The sequence below is a fragment of the Bubalus kerabau genome, chromosome 23, assembly GCF_029407905.1.
Source record: "Bubalus kerabau isolate K-KA32 ecotype Philippines breed swamp buffalo chromosome 23, PCC_UOA_SB_1v2, whole genome shotgun sequence".
Lineage (NCBI taxonomy): Eukaryota > Metazoa > Chordata > Mammalia > Artiodactyla > Bovidae > Bubalus > Bubalus kerabau.
The window spans coordinates 42,657,031-42,681,484 of NC_073646.1; the positions used below are offsets into that span (position 1 = coordinate 42,657,031).

Sequence of the window (24,454 nt, forward strand, 5' to 3'; positions counted from 1 at the left end):
CTGAAGAAATTCATAAACAAAGGCAGAGTTTATGAGTCTCTGACTTGGCTAGAGAGTCAGACGTCAGTTTTATTCCACCCACCAGGAGAAAACGGAGAACTACTTGACAGCCTGAATTAACTCGAAGTTAAAGGCTGCAGACACCCTGAGTTGCAAGCTGCCCGAGGAGAAATCCAGACAGAGAGGCCGCAGGTCCACGAGAAGGAACCACATGCCCACTGGGGCATGGGCACCAGCTAGGACTCAGCCCTGTCCCAGCGGATGGCAGCTGAGATGACAGAGAGACGCCCAGGTTTACAACTCAAGTCATTCCACACGGCCTTTCTGCTCCTGCCTTCCCACATGGCCACCGTGCTTATCCCCAGGCTCCTGCAGGAACAAGAGGCTGCTCTCAGTGGCTCGCTGTTGTCCTCCTTAGAAGAAAGCCTTCCATCCCAGGGACACAGTGGTGGCAAGAAAGAGAGAGCCTGGGAGACCTTGGGAAGAGGATTCTGGTCCCAGAAGCCAGTGGGGTAGAGGCGCCCCTCCTCGGGCTCACCCAGGCCCTCATTATGCTTCCTGGCCCCGAGAATGACTGGCACACGCTCCCCTGCAGGCTACTCGGAGTGGGGGGGCGGGGGTGGGGTGGTGTGGCAGGAGGCCAAGTCCTGGACGCTTTACCTCGGCCAGTCTGATTCCAGGACACATGACTTGTTTGATTGTTGGACCTACGGACGAGGGCAAGCAGGGGAGGGGGTCAGAACCAGTCACCCCTCCTCCTCTGACCAGTCAGATGGGCCCAGGGTCCAGGCTCAGGTGTCCAGTGTGTCCTGTGTAGCGGCTGAACCACGCCCACTCTCAAGGCGTCTTCATTACTAAAGAGCCAGCCTTTGCTTTCAAAAACTCGACCAAATTAAAGCTCGGGCCTGACCGAGTTTGGGGGGGTAGGGAGTGTCCAGCTGACCCCCACACCTCAGCCATGGGGAGCTTCACATGGATTATGAAGCTTCCCCTCGAAGTCACTGAGAACGGCCTTGTGGGGCCGGGGAGGCTGTGTGTGACGGGTGATGAGCGACAGGCCTTGAGACGGAGATGATTGCGACCCAACGCCTACAGCAGACCAGACACAGAGGAGGAGCCGGAAGTCCAGGGGCGCCAACCGGAAGGGGCGGGGCCGCCCCCGGAGACACGGGAAGGCCTGCGGGTGCGCTTGGCCTAGGCTGGCGTGCGGGGCTCCGGGCAGTGGCCTGTCCCAGCCGCCCTGCTCGTGGATGAGACCTCCAGGACCCAGCTTGCAGGTGGGGTGCAGAGCTCGTGGCAGGAGGGAGAGGGTGCGCCTGGGAGTCGAGGGGTGAGGGCTGGGAGGCCGGGCCCGAAAGTGGGCTGCGGGCCTCGAGGGGCTGAGGCAGGCCCGGGGCGCGGCAGCAGGGTCCTCCTGGACCGGGGTGACCTGGTGAACCCCCAGGCTGGGAGGCGCCTCCGGGTGCCTTCGCCCGGAGAGGAGGCCTCTCCCCTGTGGTCCCGTCTCGTCTGTGGTGGACGCGGTGAGGTGTGTCCCCCCGTGGCTCCCCAGAGGGTGGCTTTGTCGGGGCTGCTGCTCTGGGACAGCGCGGGGCTCCTGGGGGGCCGTCCCGGATGGCGGGGGCTTGTCTTTGTTCACTCTCCAGAGAAGAAAGCCCCCTGGACTCAGTATCTCCCAGATGTCAGTCACTGAAGTCTTGCTGTAGTGTATGCACACACCAGGGTGTATTTTCTCTTTCTCTTTAAATATACTTCAAGCAGAATTGCTTTTTTAAAAAATTAATAAATTTTTTTGGCTGCACCTTGAAGCTTGCAGGATCTTAGTTCCCCAACCAGGAATTGAACCCAGGCCCTAACCGTCGGACCACCAGGGAATACCCCAGAATTGCTTTTTTAAAAAATATTTTTATTTGACTGCCCAGGCCTCAGTTGCGGCATGTGGGGTTTTCAGTCGTGGCGTATGAACTCTAGTTGCCACATGTAGAATCTAGTTCCCTCACCAGGCATTGAGCCCGGGTCCCTCGCAGTAGAAGTGGTGAGTCCCAACAGCTAGACCGCGGGGGAGTTCCCCAGAATTGCTTTTTAATTCAGCCTCACCCTCGACCAAGTCTGTGAAATCCCAAGTTCAACGTGCCCGCTGCTTTTTCTCACACAGAGGTAAGTGACGCTTGAGATAAGTGACGCTTATTGAAGACTGCCTGTTTGTGTGCCCCCTGTGGTCGTCTTGCAGGCCCCAGGAGCCCACTGTCCTACGCGTGGGAAAGTCCTCGACCAGATGACCTAATGACGGATTCTGCAGAAGTGAAACCGTCCTTCCGTGGGAGGCGAAAAGGGCCCTGGGACAGAGCCCACACAGGAGCCCTCTGCGTCCGGCCGCCGCTGTCTGAGCGATGCTGGAGGAGCCTCTGGGCCTCCCTGAGCCCCACGTGCCCGGCTCAGCTGCAGGGTGAGCTGGCTGTGAGGGCCGAGTGAATTTATACTGGGGGAGAGTTGGGGAAAGCGTCATCATTGTTCTTAAGGAAAGGAAAGGCAGTGCGGCTTGAACTGAGGATTGTGTTTCTCTGGGATTCAGAATTTCTTGAGCCTAAAAACCAGTGGAGGGGTTGATAACGCTTGAGGACGTGATGCTCAGAGAGAGCAGCCAGACACAGGACAGACACTGCGTGACCCCACTTCTGTGAGGTCCCCAGAGGAGTCAGGGTTGCGGAGACAGGAAGTAGGGGGTGGGGACCAGGGGCTGGGGGAGCGGGGCTCAGTGTCAAACGTGGACAGTCTCAGTTCGGGAAGATGAGAAAGTTCTGGAGGTGATGGCAGTGATGGCTGCATAGCAGCATGAATGTACTTACTGCTCCTGAACTGCACCCTGGAAAAATGCCAAGATGGTAACTTGTATGCCGTGTACATTTTCCCTGCGATAGAGAGGAGAGCGGAGAGGGGAGTGCCCTTGTGGTGGGTACACGGGGATTCATGCTATTAAGTCTCTGCGCTTGCGTTCATAGTTGAAATTTTCCATAATTTTAAAGAGATTTCTCAGGTTTTCTCCAGGAGGGCTGGCCCCCAGGCTTGGGGTCTCAGAGCTTTTGCAGGTACAGAAGCCCGTGGAGGCTTTCTTATGGCTTTCTCTGTTCCTCCGAATGTGCTTATTTCTAAAGGAGCCCCTCTGGTTCTCTGGCCCCCTCTCTGGGGAGGGAGTAAAGGTGGCCCAGGAGGGGCCCAGGGATCCCCTTTCAGCAGTCCGTCTGCCGCAGAGGACAGCCCCACTCACCTTCCTGGGGGGCGCTGGGCAGGCCGGGGGCAGCCCTGCAGGTGTGGACGCTGCCTTGGGAGGCCTGGGTTTCTGCCCTCTGCCCCTTCGTGGCCCTTGAGGTGACACTCCTCCTCCTCTCTGTGTGCTCAGCACAGCGAACGCCCCTATGTTTAAACATTTAAATTCACTTAAGTTCTGGTGCTGGCATTTAGCAAGGAAAAGCTGTCTCCATTAAAACCAACTGACAAAGGTTTTCCTCTTCCCTACAGCTTTCATTTCCACTCTTCCTCACCTTTTAAAACATTCCACCCAAGTTGAAACATTCCCGTTTGATTTTGCACCCAGAGGCCCCTGTCCCGGAAAACGAGGCCTGTTTTTGTTTCCCTGGGGTCAGTGGTTTCCCCCACCCTTAAGTTCCGGTCACAGTGCTGGAAAGAAAAAGCGGTCAGACAAACACCCTTTCCTTCCCCCTAGGAAACCACACGGAGACTTGGCCTCCAGGGCATTTAGAGCCCAGCTTTCCCGATGCTCGCGGCTGAGAGTCTGGGTTTTCCTAAAGAACTCTCCCTGCCTACTTTCTCTGTGAATATATCACCACAGTGTGGACGCTCGGCTGCTAAAGTTGCCACCAAGCCTCTTTGGTATTGGGTAAATGTCTCAGAATAATTCAAAATAAGCCACCAAACAAGGCACATTCGTTAAACGTTGGGGAACATTTCCAATACGCAGCACGAAACGAGAGCTGCACGCGGAGGGCGCCCCTCAGCGCTCCGACTGGAGGGGCTGAGCAGAGGCTGCGTCCCGTTATTTGAGCTTCGTGGTCCCGAGTCTCTGCTGTTTTATTAATTTTTTTATCTACAGTTCTAAACTACTATTTCATTTATTAGAACAATGGGGAAGCTTATTGAGGTGGTGCTTTTATTAAAATTTCTATTAACTTTTGCTATCAGTGCAGTTGTAGATTAATTAATTTTTACTACTTTTTAAAGCAAAAAATATTAGAGCTGATCCCAAGCTACTTCAAATGTGAAACAAGCCAAATCAGAAAAAGAGCAGTTCGGCGAGAGAGATGTTGCTGGTTCAGACCAGGAAGAAGTTTCCAGCCGACAGGAGGCTTGCCAGGTGGGTTGTCTTCATCTGGGGGGTTCAGGCGACGTTCTGCTTTGCTCCGTCTGAGGTGATCTCACAGAGAGACACACAGATCTGCTCTTTCACGCAGTGGTGGAATTGTTTTGTCTTTGGAGTAGATGCATAATTCTGTGAAGTGGTTTCTTTGTTTTTTTGGCCCTGATACGTGGCATGTGGGATCTTAGTTCCCCAACCAGGGATGAAACTCACGCAGTCTGCATTGAAGGTTTGGAGTCTTAACCGCTGGCCGCCAGGGAGTCCTGCAGTGGCCTTCGCAAGGTGACATTTGCATAATGTGAAGTGCACCATCTTACAGCGAACACGGGCAATACCATCACAACAGCCTGCAACCACCACCTCCGCCCACACCTCTTTCCTCGTCCCCAAGGAGCCCTGGGCCCATTAGTGGTCACTCTCGGTTGCCCTTCTCCCAGCCCCTGGCGGCCGCTTATCTTTCTGTCTCTGGATTGGCCTGTTCTGGGTGTTTCACATAATGGAATCGCTCACCATGCGGCCTTGTATTTTTGACTTCTGTCACGGAGCATCGTGTTTTCAGGGCTCATGGCCGTGTGTCAGGGCTGTGCTCCTCTTTCTGGCCGAGTCACCACCCAGTGTGTGTACGGCTAGCCCGTTTGTCCATCACCTGCTGTGGACATTTCTTTCCACCTCTGACTGTTTTGTGCACAGCTGCTGTGAACGTGTGGATGTGTGTGTGTGGGGCCTGGTTTTCCGTTCTTTGGGTGCAGAGCTGGGAGTGGAGCTGCTGGGTCAGGTGGTCACTCTCTGTGTTTTCTGCTCTCTCGCTTGTACATAGTGAATTTGCTCCTCCCCGTCCCAGGTCGGGGCCGTGGGCGTGATGTGGTGGGGGGGGATGATGGGAACAGCAGCCGCCTGCCTTGGTGGGCTGCTCGCCTGCGGAGCTCCTTCAGGGAGGATTTGGGAGACTCCTGTGGGCCGCATGTGCCTCCACTCTCCTGACACGCACGTCCCAGGGGGCGCCAGGCCCCTGCGGTGCTTTCTGGCAGAGTATGGACATTCCTGTCAGCCACGTCCATTTTCCACCCTAAACTTGCTCATTTTAAACTGAAGTACATTAAAATCTTCCAACACTTCAACCACAGAGCAAACCCCTGCAAGGGGACAGGCCCCGGGGACCCCGGAGGTGAGGACAGGCGAGGGAGTGTACTGGACCCTGCTTTCCCAATGCCCTGGGTCCTGGAAAGCCTGGGTTGCTGTCTGTCATCCTCACAGATAGAGATGAGGGGACATGCCCAGTGCCTGCGAAGGCAAAATAGCAGGCACGCGCTCAGGCTGCCTTTCCTCCAAGCCTGTTATCCCAGGAGCGGGCAGCCAGGCATGGACCCCGCCAGGAGGAGGGCAGAACCTGCCCCGCTTGCACGGAGCCAGCCGCTCCCCGAGCCAGAGCAGAGCTGCGGTGGCCTTCACCTTCTGCGTCGCCCTGGCCTGGCAACTCCAGCGCAGCAGATGCTGCCACGCACGCCTGGCTGTCCGGAAGTGGCCGTTGGTCAGGGCAGCGTGGCCCGCCGGTGGCTTCTCGCCTTACCTCTACATGGCTGTGGCGCGGCCCACCTTCCTAGTAGACTCAGCAGTGCGTCTCCCTCCAGTGAAATTCCACAGAAACAGGAGGTGAATCAGTGCAGCGAGCACCGAGCTCTGGTGTTGGGCGTCCGGGCTGAAGTCTGCTGTGGTCAGCAGGTGAGCCGGGAGCCGCAGCCTTGAGGTGGGAGAAAAGGGGGATGGCAGGAAGGTGCTGGCTTCGGGTGCCCGTCCTCAGCATCCCGGCCCAGCAGCTCAGCTCTGGGTGGAAAGTGCAGCCGCCGGTCAACAGTGGGCCTCAAGCCCAAGGCACATCTGGTGCCCAGGTGTTTGGGCTTCACTCTGGCATCCGGCCAGCCAGCAAGGATTCCCACTCCCCTCCCCTGACCTCCCCACCCTCAGCATTATCCCAGGAACACTCTGGGGTCGTTTCCTTCGGAGGAGGAAGCCCAGGGACAAATGGACTTCTGTCTGGACCAAGGCTTGGTTCTCAGTCCTTGACCTGCCCTCCACTGGCCACCCTCTGTTCCGACTGGAATCTTCAGGACGAAGGGCTGGGAGGCTCAGAGCTGAGGCTCCCAGTGCTTTGAAAGCCAGCGTGTTGCCTAATTAGACCATCTGGACGTGAGAGGTGTCCAGACTCACGGAAATCCAAACCTAGTGAAGGTGGGGGCTTCCTGGGAGTGCTATGTAGAGCAGCTTCTCCCAGCTCTGGGCGCGTTCCCACAGCTGGGACAGAAGCCCCCCTCTGGCCTCAGACAAAGCCACAGAGGAGGGGCCTACCGGCTGGTGTGGAAGCTGGAAGCCGGGGTCCCACCCCGGACACATGGAGAGGCCAAGGACAGCCTGCCGTCCCGCTTAGGGGGAGTGTGGGGTTTAGGAAGGGTGTTCACACATTGCTCATGAAGATTTTTTCTCTGGAGGGAACCATCCTGAGAGGCTCAACTGCCAGAGAGCTGATCGCAGAGAACAGACCCCAGCCCGTGGGCAGCGAGGTCCACCTTCTCGCAGGAGGTGATGGACGCTGGTGACCACTAGGGAGCTGGGGTGATGACGACTCACCTGTCAGAGTGTGGGAGCATTAGTGCACTTATCAAAATAAGCTCGTGTGTGTGGGACCAAAATAAATGAGGCCAGGCCTGAACGAGGTGGGGCTCCTGCCAGGAGAACACAGGACGTCTAAGAGAGAGTCTATAAACGGGACTCTGTTTTATGAGGTTCCCTGGGGAAACTTTTTTTTTCTTTCAGAATTCTGGGTGTTTGTTCCTGATGTTTCTGAAAACTCAGTCAGATTCCCAAGTGTTAAATGCACCTCTGTGATGAGTGAGGTGTTCTGAGAGCAATAAAGGAACAGCGGGAACTGGGAGTAAAAACGAAGTTCCAGTGATTTCTGTGCGTGGAACCCAAATGGAGCCCGGGAGGGCGGGAGGAGGGCAGAGGGACCAGGAGGCTGGTGACAGGATTGCATGGAAAAGATAAAGAATGGAGGCCACCTAGGTGACCCCCACCCACCCGACAGGCCTCCCAGGAGAGGGTGGGAAGTGGAACAGAGGGAGTGCCTGTGGATTTCACAGACGCGATGAAGGAAATACCTTCGTGTGTTCATAAGACTTACATCCCAAGCAGGATACTTAAAAAGAAGTCTGTATCCCAATGTCTGCTGCGAAATCACGGTTACCAAAGGCAGAGGGTCAGTCTTACGGGGGGCGAGCAGGGGAAACCAGCTTTCCTGCAGACAAGTGGTGTAGACAGCAGGCTTCTCAAATGCAGGATGGAGTCCAAGGTCCAACGGAACGACATCTTCAAAACGCTGGGAGAACGTGGCCCTCAGTGCGGGACTGTTCAGTCCTCCTGAGCCATCGTAGGTGAAATAATGACAGAAAGACATGTGCTCGCAGAGCCTGGCTGAAAGAGCTGCTGAGGAAGTAAGGAAACCCGGGAGGAAGAGTGGCGTGCAGGACGCCCCAGTGGGGTTTCTCTAAAAGGCAAACCGGAGTGAACCTCGGTAAACTGCCTCGACTGCGCAACATAAAATAATAAAGGGCTCGTCAGGGGCTTAAACACGAGATGAAAACCAATTCTGGGGACGGTCACAGGTGGCGCAGACACCGCATCTCAGGGCATGCAGTTTTGGGTCCTGGCTCAGTCAAAAGGAGGATGAAGATTCTGATTAATTTTACTTTGTTAATGCAAGTGTGTTAGAAATGGAGAATGCCGCAAAGCCTGAAGTATAATTTTTTAGTAGTGATTTGTCGTTCAGTCGCTGTCGTGTCCGACCCTGCGGCCCCATGGACTGCAGCATGCCAGGCTTCCCTGTCCTTCACTGTCCCCCAGAGTTTGCTCAGATTCATGTCCATTGAGTCGGTGATCCTATCGAACTGTCTCATCCTCTGCTGCCCCTGTAGTAGTGATATCTAGTCTCAATTTAAATTAAGCTGAAAACATTGGTTTAGAGAAACATAAGACACTTACAGTTGATAGCGGGACAGGTGAGCTGTGTCTAATGCTGTAAATGCTGCTGCTGCTGAGTCGCTTCAGTCGTGTCCGACTCTGTGCGACCCCAGAGCCGGCAGCCCACCAGGCTCTGCCGTCCCTGGGATTCTCCAGGCAAGAACACTGGAGTGGGTTGCCATTTCCTTCTCCAGTGCATGAAAGTGGAAAGTGAAAGTGAAGTCGCTCAATCGTGTCCGACTCTTCTCAACCCCATGGACTGCAGCCCACCAGGCTCCTCCGTCCGTGGGATTTTCCAGGCGAGAGCACTGGAGTGGGGCGCCATTGCTATAAATGCTATGGATACCCAAATACCCAAATTCTCTTCCAAGTACTCAAGTGATAGAGAAATCTCTGGGCACATAAAGTGAAGCGAAGTCGCTCAGTCATGTCCGACTCTTTGTGACCCCATGGACTGTAGCCTACCAGGCTCCATCCATGAGATTTTCCAGGCAAGAATACTGGAGTGGGTTGCCATTTCCTTCTCCAGAGGATCTTCCCGACCCAGGGATCGAACCTGGGTCTCCCGCATTGCAGGCACACGCTTTACCATCTGAGCCACGAGGGAAGCCCCCAATTTTTTATTAGTCTTTATTGGAGTGGAGTTGCTGAACACTGTGTTAGCCTCAGGTGTACAGCAGAGTGACCCCGCCCCTGGGACCGTCTCCCCGCGCGGGTCGTCACGGAGGGCTGCCCGAGCTCCTTGTGTGGCGCGGCAGCTCGTCAGTCGCCTGGTGTGTGTGCTGTGTTCAGTAGCTTCGGTCTTTCCAGCCCCTTGCAACCCTGTGGACTGCAGCCCGCCAGGCTCCTCTGACCATGGGGTTTTCCTGGCAAGAATACTGGAGTGGGTTGTTACGCCCTCCTCCATGGGGATCTTCCCGACCCAGGGATCAAATCCACATTTCCTGCGTCTCTTGCATCGGAGACAGATTCTATCAATAGTGTGTATACCTGAATCCCAATCTCCCCGTTCGTCCCAGCCCCCTCTTTCCCCACTTGGTGTCCAAACATTTGTCTTCTACCTCTGTGTGTGGGCGTATTTAAAGCAAAGTTACTGCCTTTTGTCTCAGAGACCACCTTATCTCCTGAAATCAAAGTGCGTGGCTGAGTGCCTCTGCTTCCATGCTGTCCTCTAATTGATGCTGCAAATCATCTCTTCCAGTGAGCACAGGCCAGAGGGAGGGAGCCCCGGGGCTCCCCCCCAGCCCAGCTGAGCCTGACGCCACCTTGGAGTTTATGACAGCCCTGGGTACTTTTGAGCCTGTAGAAATAAACCCCGAGCTCATCGCACCACCCAGAGAAACACTTTGCTCCCTGCCTGCAAGCAGCTTCTGTCTTTTTTTCACAGCACAGTTAGAAGGAGACTCATGGTCCTCTGACTTGCTCAGCCAGGATGTCATTCTCTCTGTCTCTGTCTCATACACACACATGACCCAATGGCTGCTGGGTTGGGAGTGAAACTCCCATGTGTTGTCTCCAGACCATTTGTCGAGCCGTCCTGGCCACAAAGGCTGGGGTGAGAAGCAGGAACAGCAGAGCCCCTGCTCTGGGTGTGACTACTAACCACCCCTCGGCCTCTGGCCAGCCTGATGCCATTTACTTCAGTTTGGAAGTAAAGTGAAGTGTTACTGGGAAGTTCAGAGCAAGTTACTTGCCTAGTCCTGAACACTGAAGTCGAGGTGTCATCGTTCAGTCAGCCTAGATCGCTATTGAAGTTTCATCCTCTGCTCTCTCCCCTCCGCTCTGCACCGTCATGAAGAGTTGGTACGCGGCGCTGAGGTCTGAACTTGGCAGCGTTTTCCGTGCATCTGCTGTTTGCTGCTGTAACTCACGTACTCAGGCCCCTCCACCCCCGTGACGGTGAAGAATATGCCTTCATACTCAGAGGGAGTGAATCGCTGCCCGCTTTAGGTTGGGTAGACTCTGGCTCCTTCCTGGGGTGTAACCCCTTATGCACAGGTATGTCCAGTTCACATATTAATTAACCATATGCAGGAGCTTATCAAGTCGATTGTCAGTAAACGGAGGCCATTTGACAAGTGATGATGTAAACTGTCCCCCGCCTCATTCCACAAACTCACGCTTAGGAAGCTTGATTCTTTTCCCATCAGGGCTGAGAGAAAACTAGCGATCCCTGTTCTGTTTTGCATGATTTTGGGGGACTCCCCTGCTGGCTCAGTGCTAAGGAACCCCCCTGCCAATGCAGGAGACTCAGGTTCAATCCCTGGGTCGGGAAGATCTCTTGAAGAAGAGAATGGCTGCCCACTCCAGTGTTCTTGCCTGGAGAATCCCATGGACAGAGAAGCCTGGCAGGTTGTAGTCCATGGGGTCGCAAAGAATCAGATGTGACTGATCACGCACACATATCATTTTGGCAAAGGAGACCAGAACTTGTTACCTTCTGGGCCCAGAGCCCGCCTAGCAGCCACGCCTGCACACGTGTCCTGATGGTGGCCATGGAGGTGGCGGCCACAGCATGTCAGCTGCTGTGAGTGCCCATGGAGTCCGCGTGCCACGCGGTGTCTCCTCCAGTGACACGTGGGCGGACAGGCCGAAGCACACGCCCTCACGACCTTTGTGCCCCGAGGTCTCCTGTGCGTGGCCTTGGCGGTAGTGTGGACACGCCCATGGCCCACGGCAGTTTCCAGACGGGAGGTGGCCTCTGCCGGCAGCAGCTGCGGATCTGCTTCATCTTCGCACAGAAGCACTCCTGTTTTTTGTTGGCTGATGTTGAAATCCAGCCTTGAAAAGTAACAGCGCAGACTGACTCCGGAGAGCGTGGGTGCCTCCCCAGGCGGGGAGCCTGGCAGCTCACAGCCCTGGGGGACTGGCCGCTCCGCAGCTCCGCTTTAATTGCTTCCACGTGCCATATGTACGGGAGCGCTGTGGAGACAACAACCCAAAACAACAGGAGGCAGGCCGGGCTCCTCACAGGGACTCTGGGGCAGGCGGGCAAACCGCCAGCCAGACGCCCACCCGCCCGGGGCTGCAGGCTGAGGAGGAGCTGGGGTGGACACCCCACACCCTCCCCAGGACAGGGTGGGGGGACACTGGGGTGGTCTCCTGGCAGGAGACAGCAAGGGGTCAGAATCCGGGGGCGGGGAGCTGCTTCTGAGAACTTGGAGGCAGGCAGTTTCGGTAGATGAGGAATTTAGAAGGAAGTAAGCCCATTGACCAAAACTTCACTTTAAAGCTACAATTTCACTTTGTAAAAAAGCAGCACATTATTTGAGTCGATGCATGGAAATATCCAGAATGTGTTTCGGCCTCGGTGGCAGATGTCCTGTGCACGCCGCCTAAGAAGCTGCTGTTGCTCCATAAATATTTATGGGGACCGTAATCCTCCACATCCCTAGGATTTCTGTGCTCATCTCACCACCCATTCCTGCTGGAGCTGGGCTTGCAGGCCATTTTACCAGCGAGCATTTCTCACCCTCAGGAAGCCCACCCCAGACCGAGGAACGTGGAGCTGCCGAAGACTCCTGCCCGCGGGCAGCCACGTGTCCAACTTAGGCCAGCGGGCAGCCTTTGCTGCTGAGGTTTGTATAAGAAAGTCCGGGGTTTCTAGCTCCATCCGAGCTGGCTGCAGATCTGACTTGTCAGACGAAGCAAGCTGTTTGCCATATAGCGCTGCCACATCGTGAAAGGAGTCTCAGTGCACGGGAATTTTAGGCGTTTAAGTATCTGCTCTTCTTTGCAAGACATGAGGGCTTTCCTGTGTTTCTCACCAGGGATCTGAGAGCAGCTCCTCTGATGGTTCACTGGACAGCTGCCTGTTGGCTTGAGGATTAGAACCATATTTGATCACATGAAACTTAGCATTTTAGGAAAGGGATCCCAGGACTTCCCTGGTGGTCCAGTGGTTAGGAATCCTTCTTCCTCAGGGAACGCACTGCAGGTTCAGTCCCTGGTCAGAGAGCTAAGGGTACCCCACGTTGCAGAGCAGCTAAGCCTGAGACACACACACGCACACACCAGCCCAGGAGGGGCAGCCTCGGAGCAAGGTGGGCCACAGTTTGGTGACAAACACGAGGGACAGCCTGCAGAAGGTGGGGTGGGGTGGCAGGCAGGGAGGCAGTTCCTTCTGGGGACAGGACCTCTGGGTCCACCAAGCCGTTGGAGGACCCGCGTCAGGGCTGCCCCTGCTCCGACCCCAAGGTGGGGTTCTGGACCGGACTCCTCAGGCCGGCGCTGTACCCCAGTGCCAACCAGTCAGACTGCTAGGGCTCGTGGAGGCTGGTGGGGGTGAGGGGCTTGAAGCTCAGGAGAGGCAGTGAGTGACTGTTTAATAGAAGGGATAGTTACTACACGTGTGTCAACAGTTCCACAATCAAGATTTCATCCCAGAATGCAGTTAACAAAGACTGGGTACCCAGGCTGAACCCCCTAAGCTCAGAGTCAGGGTGCTCCGACCATGTGTCTGTAGGGCTGGCAAGAGGTGTGGGGAGATGGCCGTCCAGGTGGCAGGCCCATGTGCCACCCGTCGTCCTCCGCAGGGAGCTGTGTCTGGAACCTTGTCTCACCCTTCCCGAGTTTCCAAAATCCACATCAGCAAAGACTGCCAGAGGATCTCCTGTCCAGCTCCTGGAAGAAGTCCCCCTTCTGTGGGCAGCCCACGACAGCGTGCGCTGTAAGTGTGAAAGCCTGTGCTGACCGCCCTGGGTAGAGCCGCCCTTGGCAGAGGAGGGCTTGCGTCCAGGCCGAGCAGAGCCGCCCAGGCCAACGGCTAGCGAGCAGCGCCACCCCATGGCCAGGCTCGGAAACACGCTGCCCAGCTCTAAGGAGCTGTCCCCAGAGCATCGCGGGCTGGGGTGTCCTCTGGAGAGGCGCCCCCCACCCCTGCTGCTGCACGGCCCTGAGACTGGGCCCGCTGGGGACCCTCACCCACCCTACCAGGCAGCGGTCTGTATTAGGGTCCCCCTACTGACAGGGATGCAGAAGCAGTGTGGGCAGGGGCAGAGGCAGGACTTGAGTGGAGCACGTCTGACACGGGAGGCCAGGCCCTGACGTGGAGGCTGCACTTGCCCCGGCAGAGGTCCCGGCGGGGCGGCCACCGCCCAGGGAGAGGCCACTGCTGCCACCCGCGCCTCCAGAATGGGTGAGGGAGTCTGGAAGGGGGTGCCCGGCGGGAAGGCCATTTCCCTCCCTCATCCGTCCATCCCGTAGACCAGCATTTACCGAGCGCCAGTGCACCGGGCACTGCCCCATGTCCCCAGGCTGATGTGGCCACAGCAGGGAATTTGCATGGACTGCAGCGTCCCCCTGCCCCCGGCCTCGTCCCTCTGGTGTAGAGCTGCATGGATTCCGGTGATGTGAGCTGCATTGCCTCCAGGTTGCCTCACCTCTGTGCAGTCAACTCCCTACCTTAAATCCCTTGGTTATTCACACCTGAAGTTGGGTCTGTTTGCTTAGACCCGGACTGATGTAAAATCGCTAGAAAGTTTTAAACAGGCAAGTGACATGCTCTCCTTTCTGGTTTACTAAGTACAGCAGGAGGTCCAGTTAGGCGGCTTGGGAGAGAGGATGGTGGCCTGGGTTAGGGTGTTACCATGGTGACAGAGATGGAGAGTGGCCAGCGGGTCTGGGATATTGTCAGTAGGACATGCTGATGGATAGAATTGGAGGTTGGTGGGAAAAATTGAGGCATCGATGTCTCCAGGGTATTGGCCAGAGCAGGTGGGGGAATGGGCTGCCATTGACTAAGACGATTAAGAATGGGAAGGGGCAGCTTTCAGGAGGAAGATTGAGAATTCTAGCAGCTGGCTATTCAGTTACTGATGCCCAAGGGGCGGGACCATGGGAGGCAACCTTCCCAACTTTGGGACTAAATGGCAATCCACTCCAGTACTATTGCCTGGAAAATCCCATGGACAGAGGAGCCCGGTAGGCTACAGTCCATGGGGTTGCAAAGAGTTGGACATGGCTGAGCGACTTCAGTCAATCAAGGTTGACCCCACCGTGAGATGCACTTCTGATGGTCATGGAAGAATCCGTCCTTCCCAGAAGGCTCACCCCCAGCATCACTGGGCGGGCAGGCAGGGCAGGCAGCCACTGTCTCTGGTGAATATCAGAGCCTGTGGGAGTTCTGGTGATTTTGTTGAACACCGGTACGTTTTATTCTCTCTGGTACCTGGAACAGTTTTACAAGCAGAGAAGACTCCTATCTTACATGCATATAGTTTTCTGTACTTAACGAAACCATGTTTTAGCTGGACACAAAGTTCACAAGTCTGTGCTCAAGCTGACCTGCAGGCAGAGCCATGGAACTTGGCAGAGACCAGCAGGGTCAACATCTCAGGGTCTCGCCTCCATGGGCAGCAGGATGGGGTGCAGCCACTCGGGAAAACTCACATTGCACCTGTTCTACCCGCTGACTTTTCTTCCTGACTCCGATTTGGAAGCAGGATGTTTGGTGTTCCTCCTGGCTCACAGAGAACAGCCAGCCAGCAGGCCGCTCCTCCCGTGGATGGGTGAGGGCTCAGAAGGCCAGTCCAGGCCCCCCAGGACCAGAAGCAGCTCCGGCAAACACTCTAACCCACTTCTTTTGCACAGAAGAGGAAGAAATAGGGGTCTTGCTACCCTTCTGTAAAGTAAGATTTATCCTGTGCCTTCCTAGACGGAACTGAAGGCATCTTCTCCCAGATGTTTACCCAAAGTAGCATATTCATGAGGTAAAAATAGTCCCCCCTCAGCCATGACGTGCTTTGTCCGCGTCCTTGGGGTCCAGGTGGGAGAGTGTGGCTGGTGTGGCCCACCACAAGGCCCACGGCCTCTCCTGACAGTTGGGAGCAGCACCTAGTCTTGGGCAGACTCTCAGGCGTTGGGTGAGACACGCGTGCCGAGACAGTGAAGAACCACCTTTCCAAAGCAGATGCAGTTAGACGCAAGGCCTTCCTCCTCCGCAGACCCCCAGCTTCACCGCACAAAACCGAGCCCAGCAGGAGGAGGGGTCCAGCTTACTCATGGCGAGTTCAGTCCTGTGCTTGGGAAGCAAGCAGATGCCTTGGGCAATTTTCCTGCCTAACCCTGTACCTCTTAGAAAAGGAAGTCTCTGAGCAGGACTCACTCTGGGGATGCCCCCAGGAGTGCTTGGTTCTGAAATCGAAGGGCAAAAACCCAGATGGCCGAGCAGCGGGGGTGGCTGGGTGCAGCCACATGCATGACACCATCAATTACATACATTCTTCCTAGCTTGGTCACGCAGCAGTATTCATACTGTTACGTTAACTGGGAAATGGGGGGATCAACAGAATATGCAAGGACTTCACTGGTCCAGTGGTTCAGAATCCGCTTTGCAATGCAGGAGATACGGCTTTGATCCGTGTTGGGGGAACTGTGATCCCAGGTGCCACGGAGCAACTAAGCCAACCCGCCACAACCATGGAGTCCACGAGAGTCCTTGCATGCGCTGCAGCAGAAGGTCTGCATGGAGCAACAGATCCTGCATGCCGCAATGAAGACCCAGCGCAGCCAAACAAATGAAGTTTTAAAAATTGAATTTAAAAACCCGGAATGTTGCATCAGCGCACCCCCACCGTGAAGAGTGCCTGTTGTCTCCCGCCACACGAGGGGCAGCGGTGTCCTAGGGAGCCCCGCCGCGTGCGCCAGGAGTGGAGCCGGGGGTGCGTCCCACCCCCGTCTTACCTGGGACAGCTGGCCCCACGGGGCCCAGGAGGGCTGCACGGAAGGAGGGTTCGGCATCGGTGCGCTGTGTCCCCTCACGTGTTCCTGGCGTGTGCAGGTTCAGGGCCCTGGGCTTCACCCCTGCGCAGGCCCAGTGTCACCGCCTCAGTCAGCCCCATGGGGACCCCCTCTTGCACGACGCCCACCTCCCTGCCACCATCCCTGCTGCCCGGCAGCGCTCATCTGTTCCCCATCTCCGTAATTTTCCATTTCAAGAATGTTCTGTGAATGGACTCACGCGATGTATAGCCTTTGGGGGCTGGCCCTTCCTTCACTGCGCTTAATTCTCTGGAGATGCATCGGAGTCGCTGTGCCACACTTTGTGCTGTTTTTTATTGCTAAATTCTGTGATGAGATTTGAAAGGAGTGTTAAAGACTATTGACCGCCTCTCAGAGCTAGGCTATTTGCCCAGCTGAAGTCTGCTACTGCTACTGCTGCTAAGTCGCGTCAGTCGTGTCCGACTCTGTGCGACCCCATGGACGGCAGCCCACGAGGCTCCCCCGTCCCTGGGATTCTCCAGGCAAGAACACTGGAGTGGGTTGCCATTTCCTTCTCCAATGCATGAAAGGGAAAAGTGAAAGTGAAGTCGCTCAGTCGTGTCCGACTCTTCGCGACCCCATGATCTGCAGCCCACCAGGCTCCTCCATCCATGGGATTTTCCAGGCAAGAGTACTGGAGTGGGGTGCCATTGCCAGCTGAAGTTGGTAGCACTCAAATGAAGAGAAATTTTGTGTATCTCTCTGGAGGCTCAGATACTGAAGAATCCACCTGCAATGCAGGAGATCTGGGTTCAGTCCCTGGGTCAGGAAGATCCCCTGGAGGAGGAAATGGCAACCCACTCCAGTATTCTTGCCTGGAGAAGCCCATGGACAGGGAGCCTGGTGGGCTGCAGTCCATGGGGTCGCAAAGAGTCGGATGTGGCTGAAGTGACTCACACTTTCACTTCCAGAATCTTAAATATCCTATAAAACAATACTCACCCTCCTCTCATCTCAGGAAACTCACATAATCCTGATCCTGCAAAACCTTAGCCAGACGTCCCACCTCTTATTTTACTGCAATTAAATAATGTCTCCCCAAATACATTAAAGTTACAGAAGTCATCTTTACTATTTCTCTTTAAAGTTATTTATGCACAGAATATAACTTACATCTTGTTTCTACTTCGTTTTCTTTTTCCCTTGGCTAAAACACTGTTCATCTGTCTCTTAGAGTGGCTTGATTTTTACTGTGCTACTGCTCTAATATATGGTCTTTAGTTTATTAGTTTATGCCTTATATTAAATTATCTTCATATAAGATTTGCAAGAAGAATGGCTTTTCAGCTTACTCGGGAATTTGGGTGACTTAATTTGGGGAAGGTGATTCTAAAGAAAGAAATTACAGACTGAAACATAAAGTGTCAGAGGAAAAAGGAGGGTCTCCGAGGAGGCAAACCAGACGCAGCAGGAGCACCGGCTGACCTCTGAAGGTCGGGGCACCTGACCACAGACACGGTCGAGGCAGCGCCACAGCAGGCTGAAGGGCCCCCAGGCCCACGGGAGCACCAGCGTCTCCCCGGGGACTCGGGGCCCCGCCCTGGGGTCTCTGATGGCCCCCCAAGCATCTGGTCCCTCCATCTTGTTCCTGCCCCACCCGACTGGCTCACCCACGGGCGACCCCAGCACCGAGACCTGGACTGCCTCTGCCCCTGGCCCAGGGCCCCTGTGGATCTGCCGGGCTTGCTGCTGGCTCTGGGGCCTCCTGCCCAGCTGGCCGGCTGTGTGGGGCTGAGGACAGCAGGCAGAGTAAGCCCCCTGCCCGCAGGGCTGTGGAGGTTCCAGGCTGATGGCACTGCCCTCGCGGGGTCACCTCAGCAAAGGGCACCGTGCCGGCGGGCGGCAGGACGGAGCCGGAGACGAAGGTCGTGCTCTGAGGGCTCCTCACGGCCTCGGCGGCCACTTCTGCAACTACAAGGAGAGTTCACATCTGCACGGACCTGCACCTGCTCCCCGCGAGTCCGCGATCGCGCCGCTCGGGGCACCCACCCATCATGCCCCCACGGGGGTGAGAGAACAGCCAAGAAGGGTGCGGCCAGAGCCACGCCTCATGACCTGGCCGGGGCTGCAGAGGGCCGGCACGGGGGACCCTGTACGGACGACGAGACAGCCCCACCCGGTCTCGAAGACAGTGTTGCGAGGAGGGGTCCCTCGGGTGCTCCCCCAAGTCCATTGTGCAGAGTGCAGAGCAGGCGGCAAGTCCCCCATCAGCCAACTGTGAAGAAGAGTCTGCGTGCAAAGCGGTCCTGGCCACTGACGGACGGGTAGACTCATGAGGCCCATCCGCAGAGCGGAACGAGGCTCCTCCACGGAAAGGGGCAAAGCGCTGAGACAGCTGCGGGGCCTGCGAACCTTGGAAACACAGCGCTCGGTGAGAGAAGCCCAGTGGAGGGACACTCGGTGTGTGATTCCATCTCTCAGAAACGTCCAGAACAGGCGAATCAAGAGGCAGAAGGAAGATGACTGGGTGCCAGGGGCTGCGGGTGGGATGGGGTGGGGTGCAATGGGGAGTGCCTGGAATGGTGGGGGTCTCCTTTTGGGGTGACGGAAATGTTTTGGAGCCGCCAGGTAAAAGTGGTGGGTGTGTACCATTGTGAGTGTGCTAAAAGCCCTGAATTGCTCTCCTTAAAATGTTGATTTTGGTATGTGCTGCTGCTGCTGCTGCTAAGTCGCTTCAGTCGTGTCCGACTCTGTGTGACCCCATAGACGGCAGCCCACCAGGCTCCCCCGTCCCTGGGATTCTCCAGGCAAGAACACTGGAGTGGGTTGCCATTTCCTTCTCCAGTGCATGAAAGGGAAAAGTGAAAGTGAAGTCGCTCAGTCGTGTCGGACCCTCAGCAACCCCATGGACTGCAGCCCAGCAGGCTCCTCTGTCCATGGGATTTTCCAGGCAAGGGTACTGGAGTGGGGTGCCGTTGCCTTCTCCGTTGGTATGTGCATTTCATGCCAATTTAAAGAACAGCTTGATAAAGGCCTTTACTGTATTCAGCCACTCACTCGTCCACTCCCACCCTAGTGTATTCACACGTGCTGGGCAGGCAGGAGCAGGCACAACAGATGTGAGCCGGGGTTCCCCGTCAGCGCGATGGTCCTTACCCTGGGATTCTTAAAACACAGTCGCAACCCTGGAGATTGTTATTCTACAGGCCGAGATGGGGCGCTGGCCGCTCTGATTGTAAACCGCAAGTGGGTGTCTCCGATAACTAGCCTGGTCTGTATGTGACCAAGTGCGTAGAAAGCCCAGCTCTGGGCCTTGAGATACCCTCAGCGACAGGGGGTTGGCCACGCTCTGGCGAAGAGGCAAAGAAAGTCCTGCGCTTCCCGCAGAACAGAGCCTGACCCGACTTGGCTTCTTGGGTCGGGTCCTGTTCAAATTGGTGTCATGCCTCCGTCTGACCACAAGGTGGCAGGAGTGAGGCGCGACGTCCAGGGGTCCCCGGCGTAGTCCAGGAGCAAATGGAGAAGCATCCTTAGTAAACGGAAACTAGGGATGTGTGTCTAAGGGAGTAAGGCGTTTAGTCCCTGTGGTTTATTGAGAGTGCGGGTCACCAGCAGCCCGCCAGTGTCGGTGTCTGCAACAGCAACGTAGTCCTGCGTGGGACCCCCAGATTTTGGCGCTTTTAAGTCTGAAAAGTACCCGGGGAGGTGAGAGTTGAGCCTCGCTGGGTAAAAGATGGCGTCCGGAACCAAACTGCAATGTGCGGAAGAAGGAAAGCAGGGGCAGGAGCTACGTGGGAGAACTTGGAAAATACGCCGCCTCATCAAAGAAGCCAAAGGGCTGCATGAGCGCTGTGTGACTGCAGTCACCTGAATCACGGTTGCCCAGGGCTGCAGGATGCGGTCGGTCCTGCATGGGAGGGGGTTCTTTTTGCAATAATAAGGTGTTCTGGAATTAGCGGAGACAGTTGTACGACCTGTGACTACACTGAGAATCATTGAATTACACACTCTAAGTTACACACTTTAGACAGGTGGATTGCGTGGCATGTGCTGTAGTTCAACTGAGCTGTTTTTAAATTTTTATTTTAAATTTTATTAGTTTATTTTTATAGTTTAAGAAAAACGGACACGAGTGAAGCGACTTCGCACGCGGCACACAGAAGGGTTTGTTTAGTATTTGGCGGCACAGGTCTTAGCGGCGGCGCTCGGGCTCTTGGATCTTCGTTGCAGCACACAGGATCTTTCTTTTTATCTGCAGCTTGCAGGATCTTAATTCCTGACCAAGGCTCAAACCCAGGAGCCAGCAATGAAGGCCCTGAGTCCTAAGCACTGGGCCACGAGGGAAGTCCCGTTCTTTTTCCTTTGTAAATAGTAACCATTCTGATAGGCGTGAGGTGTGAGCTCACTGTAGTTTCCGTTTGTGTTGCCCTAATGATGAGTGATTCGAGCATCTTTCCATGCACTATGGGCCACGCGTATATTTTCTTTAGAGAAATGTCTATTCAGGTCCTTTGCCCATTTTAAAATCAGGTCGTTTGTTTCTTTTCTTGTTGAGTTTTAGTCCTCTATATATCCCAGATATTAATCCCTTGTCAGATACATGGTTTGCAAACATTTCTCCCATTCTCTGAGTTGCCTTTTTAGTTTGCTGATACTGTCTTTTGGTGCACAAAATTTTGTTAATTTTTGTGAAGTCCAATTGATCTGTTTTTTCCTTTTCTCTTTGCACCTTTGATCATGCCTCCCATTGCCCATCAGTGCCTCTGTCTGCTCAGGGGGCATTCACCAGCCATCTCGTCCTCAGTGAAAGGCCTCCCCAGGGGCTCTGAAGCTGGCTCCCTTCACGGAAAGAGGCGCTTGCTTTTTCCAGTGAAAAGGAAGGGGAAGGGGGCCTCCCTGGTGGCTCAGTGGTAAAGAATCCGCCTGCCAGTGCAGGAGACATGAGTTCGACCTCTGATCCGGGAAGACCCCACGTGCCGCAGAGCAGCTAAGCCCGTGATCCGGGAAGACCCCACGTGCCGCAGAGCAGCTGAGCCCGTGGGCCACAGCTCCTGAGCCTGTGCCCCGAGGCCCGGGGCCCACAAGTACTGAAGTCCATGCACCCGAGAGCCGGTTCTCCGCGACAAGAAAAGCCACCACGATGAGAAGCCCAAGCGGTGCAGCCTCACCTGTAAACAGCCTCACCTGTAAACTAGCGAGTAGCCCCTGCTCGCAAGAGCCCGCGCCAGCAACGAAGACTCAGCACGGCCAGCGATAAATAAAAAATAAAAAAGGAAGGGGAAGGAGGCTGGTTTTAGCAACACGTAGGAGTCATTCCTCACTGCTTGGACTTCCTGCTTAAACAGGTGTTGGTGACACGGGGGTCATCCGTCATCCTGTGCATGTGTTAATCCACGAGCAAGGCCCTGCTCCAGGCGAGGCTCCGTGCGTGGCGAGGGGGACAGTGAACGAGTCGTCTTGACTTTGCCGCCAGTGAGGTAGGCGTGAGCGTCCGCATGAAGACGCTGGGTTCTGGAGACTCGATATTGCTTCTTGTGTCTTTTCCCACTTCTCACCTTCAGATTAAATCTTTAAACAGAGCATTACCAGATTCTTCACAGAGGCAGGCCGCACAAAGCAGCCTCATTGTCTGCTGTGAGTACAACATCTTTTAAAATCTCCATCACAACTGCGGGAGTGTCTCCTCCCATAAATCTAGGCTGCCTGTCTCAGATCAAATTCCGGCTCTCAAGCAATTTCACAGCTAAATCCTCCCAAGTCATTCGTAACAGTTTCTTTACAAAGGACGTGAAACTGGCTGTGAGCCTTTACTGACTTACAAAGCATTTACCATTTTCCTGTTTTTAGAATCCTTATCCCTTTCAAGTGGGATTCTAAAAATATCAGTTTAAGCCATCCACTAATTTCTAATCCTTGCTTCTATTCCTATTGACAGATGGACAGTTCAACTCCTAGCCTTTGTCCTTACTTGATTAAGCAATTCTAATCTTTTCCTGACAGTTTGATTATTGACAATACGATCAAGTCTAACTGAATGCCAGGCAAGAAGGTATCCTTGCAAACAGAGGTCCCAAGACCAGCTTAGCAGCAGAGAGCCCTTCAGGTAACTCTTCTGTATTTTCTTGTCCCTTTCACTTTCTCTCCTTGGGCAAGAAATCACAATTCCTACCCTAATTGCTAGGTTAATATTTTTAAATAAAAATTACTTCTCGGTTCTCCACTGTACACCCTTCACGGTGCAGATAAGGGTGTTCACATTTTGTTATTGTCTTTAAAGTTCTTCTAACAGCAGGTGGTCTGGGCGAACCACACAGGCTCCAGCCTCACCTGTAAACCAGTGTCTGAGACTCTGAGTTCACAATGCAGGGGCCCTGGGTTCAACCCCTGGCTAGGTAACTAGATCCCAATTCCACATGCCACAACAAAAGACCCATGCATGCTGTGTCGCTTCAGTCGTGTCCTGTCCAACTGTTCGTGACCCCGTGGACTGTAGCCCGCCAGGCTCCTCTGTCCATGGGATTCTCCAGGCAGGAATACTGGCGTGGGTTGCCTTTCTCTTCTCCAAGGGATCTTGCTGACCCAGGGATCAAAACTGCATCTCATATGTCTTCTGCATTGACAGATGGGTTCTTTACCACTAGCGCCACCTGGGAAGCCCAGCACAGCCAAATAAATAAATATTTTAAAAAGAAAATGGTCCTTTGGAGCCAGATGACCTGCAGTGTGGGTGGTGATGAAGACCTTGCACTGAAGGTCATGGGTTGAACTCTGAGCATCCCTGGCGTGTCCAGGGAGACAGCTGTTCCAGTTCTTAATGCTGTCTGCCTTCAAGACTCACTGCAAAGCTCCAGTAATCTTGACAGGATGGCATTAGCAACATTAGACAAATAGGGCAATGGAGCAGAACAAGCGCCCAAAACAGCCCCAGACAAGTATAGTCAGCTGACCTTTGACAAAGGAGCGAAGGCAATTTAACGGTGGAAATGGTCTTCTCAACAAATGCAGGTGGAACAGTTGGATATCCACATTAAAAAAAAAAAAGAATCTAGGCATAGGCTTTATGCCTTTCACAAAATGAGCAAAGTCGATCACCAGTTAAAACCACATAACTGTAAAACGCAACACTAAAAACTTGTAGAATAGAACAGAAAAGTCTAATGACTCTGGTCTGGTGATGATGAAGTTTTACTTGATTTTAAGCAGAGTTGATGTATAATATTGTGTTGCTTTCAGGTGCACAGCTCCAGACTCTCTTCCATTGTTTTATTACCAGGCGCGGACTATGGCTGCCCGCGCTGCACAGCGAGCGCTTGTCTGTCTGCGTGTGGCCGCGCGTGTGCGTGTGTGTGACTCTCCCCCTGCCTCATCGCGCCTCTGGGACCTGTGTCTGTGTGCTGTGTGTGTTTTGTAAATAAATTCATTTGTGTTGTTTTTTTTGGATTCCTCATATGAGCAATATCATACACTTGTCTTTCTCGTTCTGACTTAGTTCACTTAGTGTGATAACCTCTAGGTCCTCTATGTTGCTGCAAAGGGCAGTATTTCATTCTTGTATGTGGCTGAGGAATGCATATGTATGTACACCACGTCTTCTTTATCCTTTCACCTGTCCTGACTGTGGACATTGAGGCTGCTTCCGCGTCTTGGCCGTTGTGAGTAACGCTGCTATGAGCACGGGTGTGTGTGCCCTTTCCAGTTATGGCTTTTCTCCTGGCAGACGCCCAGGAGAGGAGTTGCTGGATCATAGGGTGGCTCTAGCCGTAGCTTTTCGGGACACTTCATACTGTTCCCCAGAGTGGCCGCAGCGGGTGCAGGCCCGTCAGCGCGTAGGACGCTCCCTTTTCTCTACACCCTCTCAGCGCTTGTTGTTTGTGCACTTTTCTTTCTTCTTCCTTTTTTGGCCATGTCGTGGTTTGCGAGATCTTAGTTCTGGACCAGGGATTGAGCCCGAGCCTCGTGCAGTGGAAGGGCAGAGTCTCAGCTACTGGACCACCAGGGACGTCCCTGCTCTTGTTTCTTTTGCCCTGGGAGACTGATCTAAGGGAACACTACTCTGGTTTTATGTCCACGAATGTTTACCTGTATTCTTTTCCAGGAGTTTTGTGACGTCATGTCTTATATTTAGATCTTTAAGCATTTCGAGTTTATTTTTATGTATGGAGAGAGGGTGTGTTCTAACTTCATTGATAATGTAGCTGTCAAGCTTTCCCAACACTGCTTGCTGAAGAGACTGTCTTTTCTCCATTGTATATTCTTGTCTCTTTTGTCGAAGATTAATTGCCCGTAGGTGAGTTATTTCTGGGCTCTCTATTCTGTTCTGTTTATCTATGTCTATTTTTGTTGGCAATGACATTTAAATACAACACCAAA

At 54.4% G+C, this 24,454-nt stretch overlaps 1 long non-coding RNA gene across 5 annotated transcripts in view; it reads left to right on the forward strand.

The window, feature by feature from the left end:
• The first annotated feature begins 1,119 nt into the window (after positions 1-1,119).
• Positions 1,120-24,454, forward strand: part of LOC129637805 (uncharacterized) — a 29,483-nt gene continuing 6,148 nt past the window's right edge. The window contains exons 1-8 of one of the 5 annotated variants that reach the window (XR_008707583.1): positions 1,120-1,277; positions 2,231-2,446; positions 4,237-4,369; positions 10,182-10,381; positions 11,862-11,961; positions 12,919-13,052; positions 21,430-21,561; positions 22,085-22,187. This is a non-coding gene — a long non-coding RNA (uncharacterized LOC129637805). Of the gene's footprint in view, positions 1,278-2,230; positions 2,447-4,236; positions 4,370-10,181; positions 10,382-11,861; positions 11,962-12,918; positions 13,053-15,725; positions 16,706-21,429; positions 21,562-22,084; positions 22,188-23,317; positions 24,336-24,454 lie in introns of those variants that run through there. The other 4 variants (XR_008707581.1, XR_008707580.1, XR_008707582.1 and 1 more) reach the window with 4 other exon arrangements.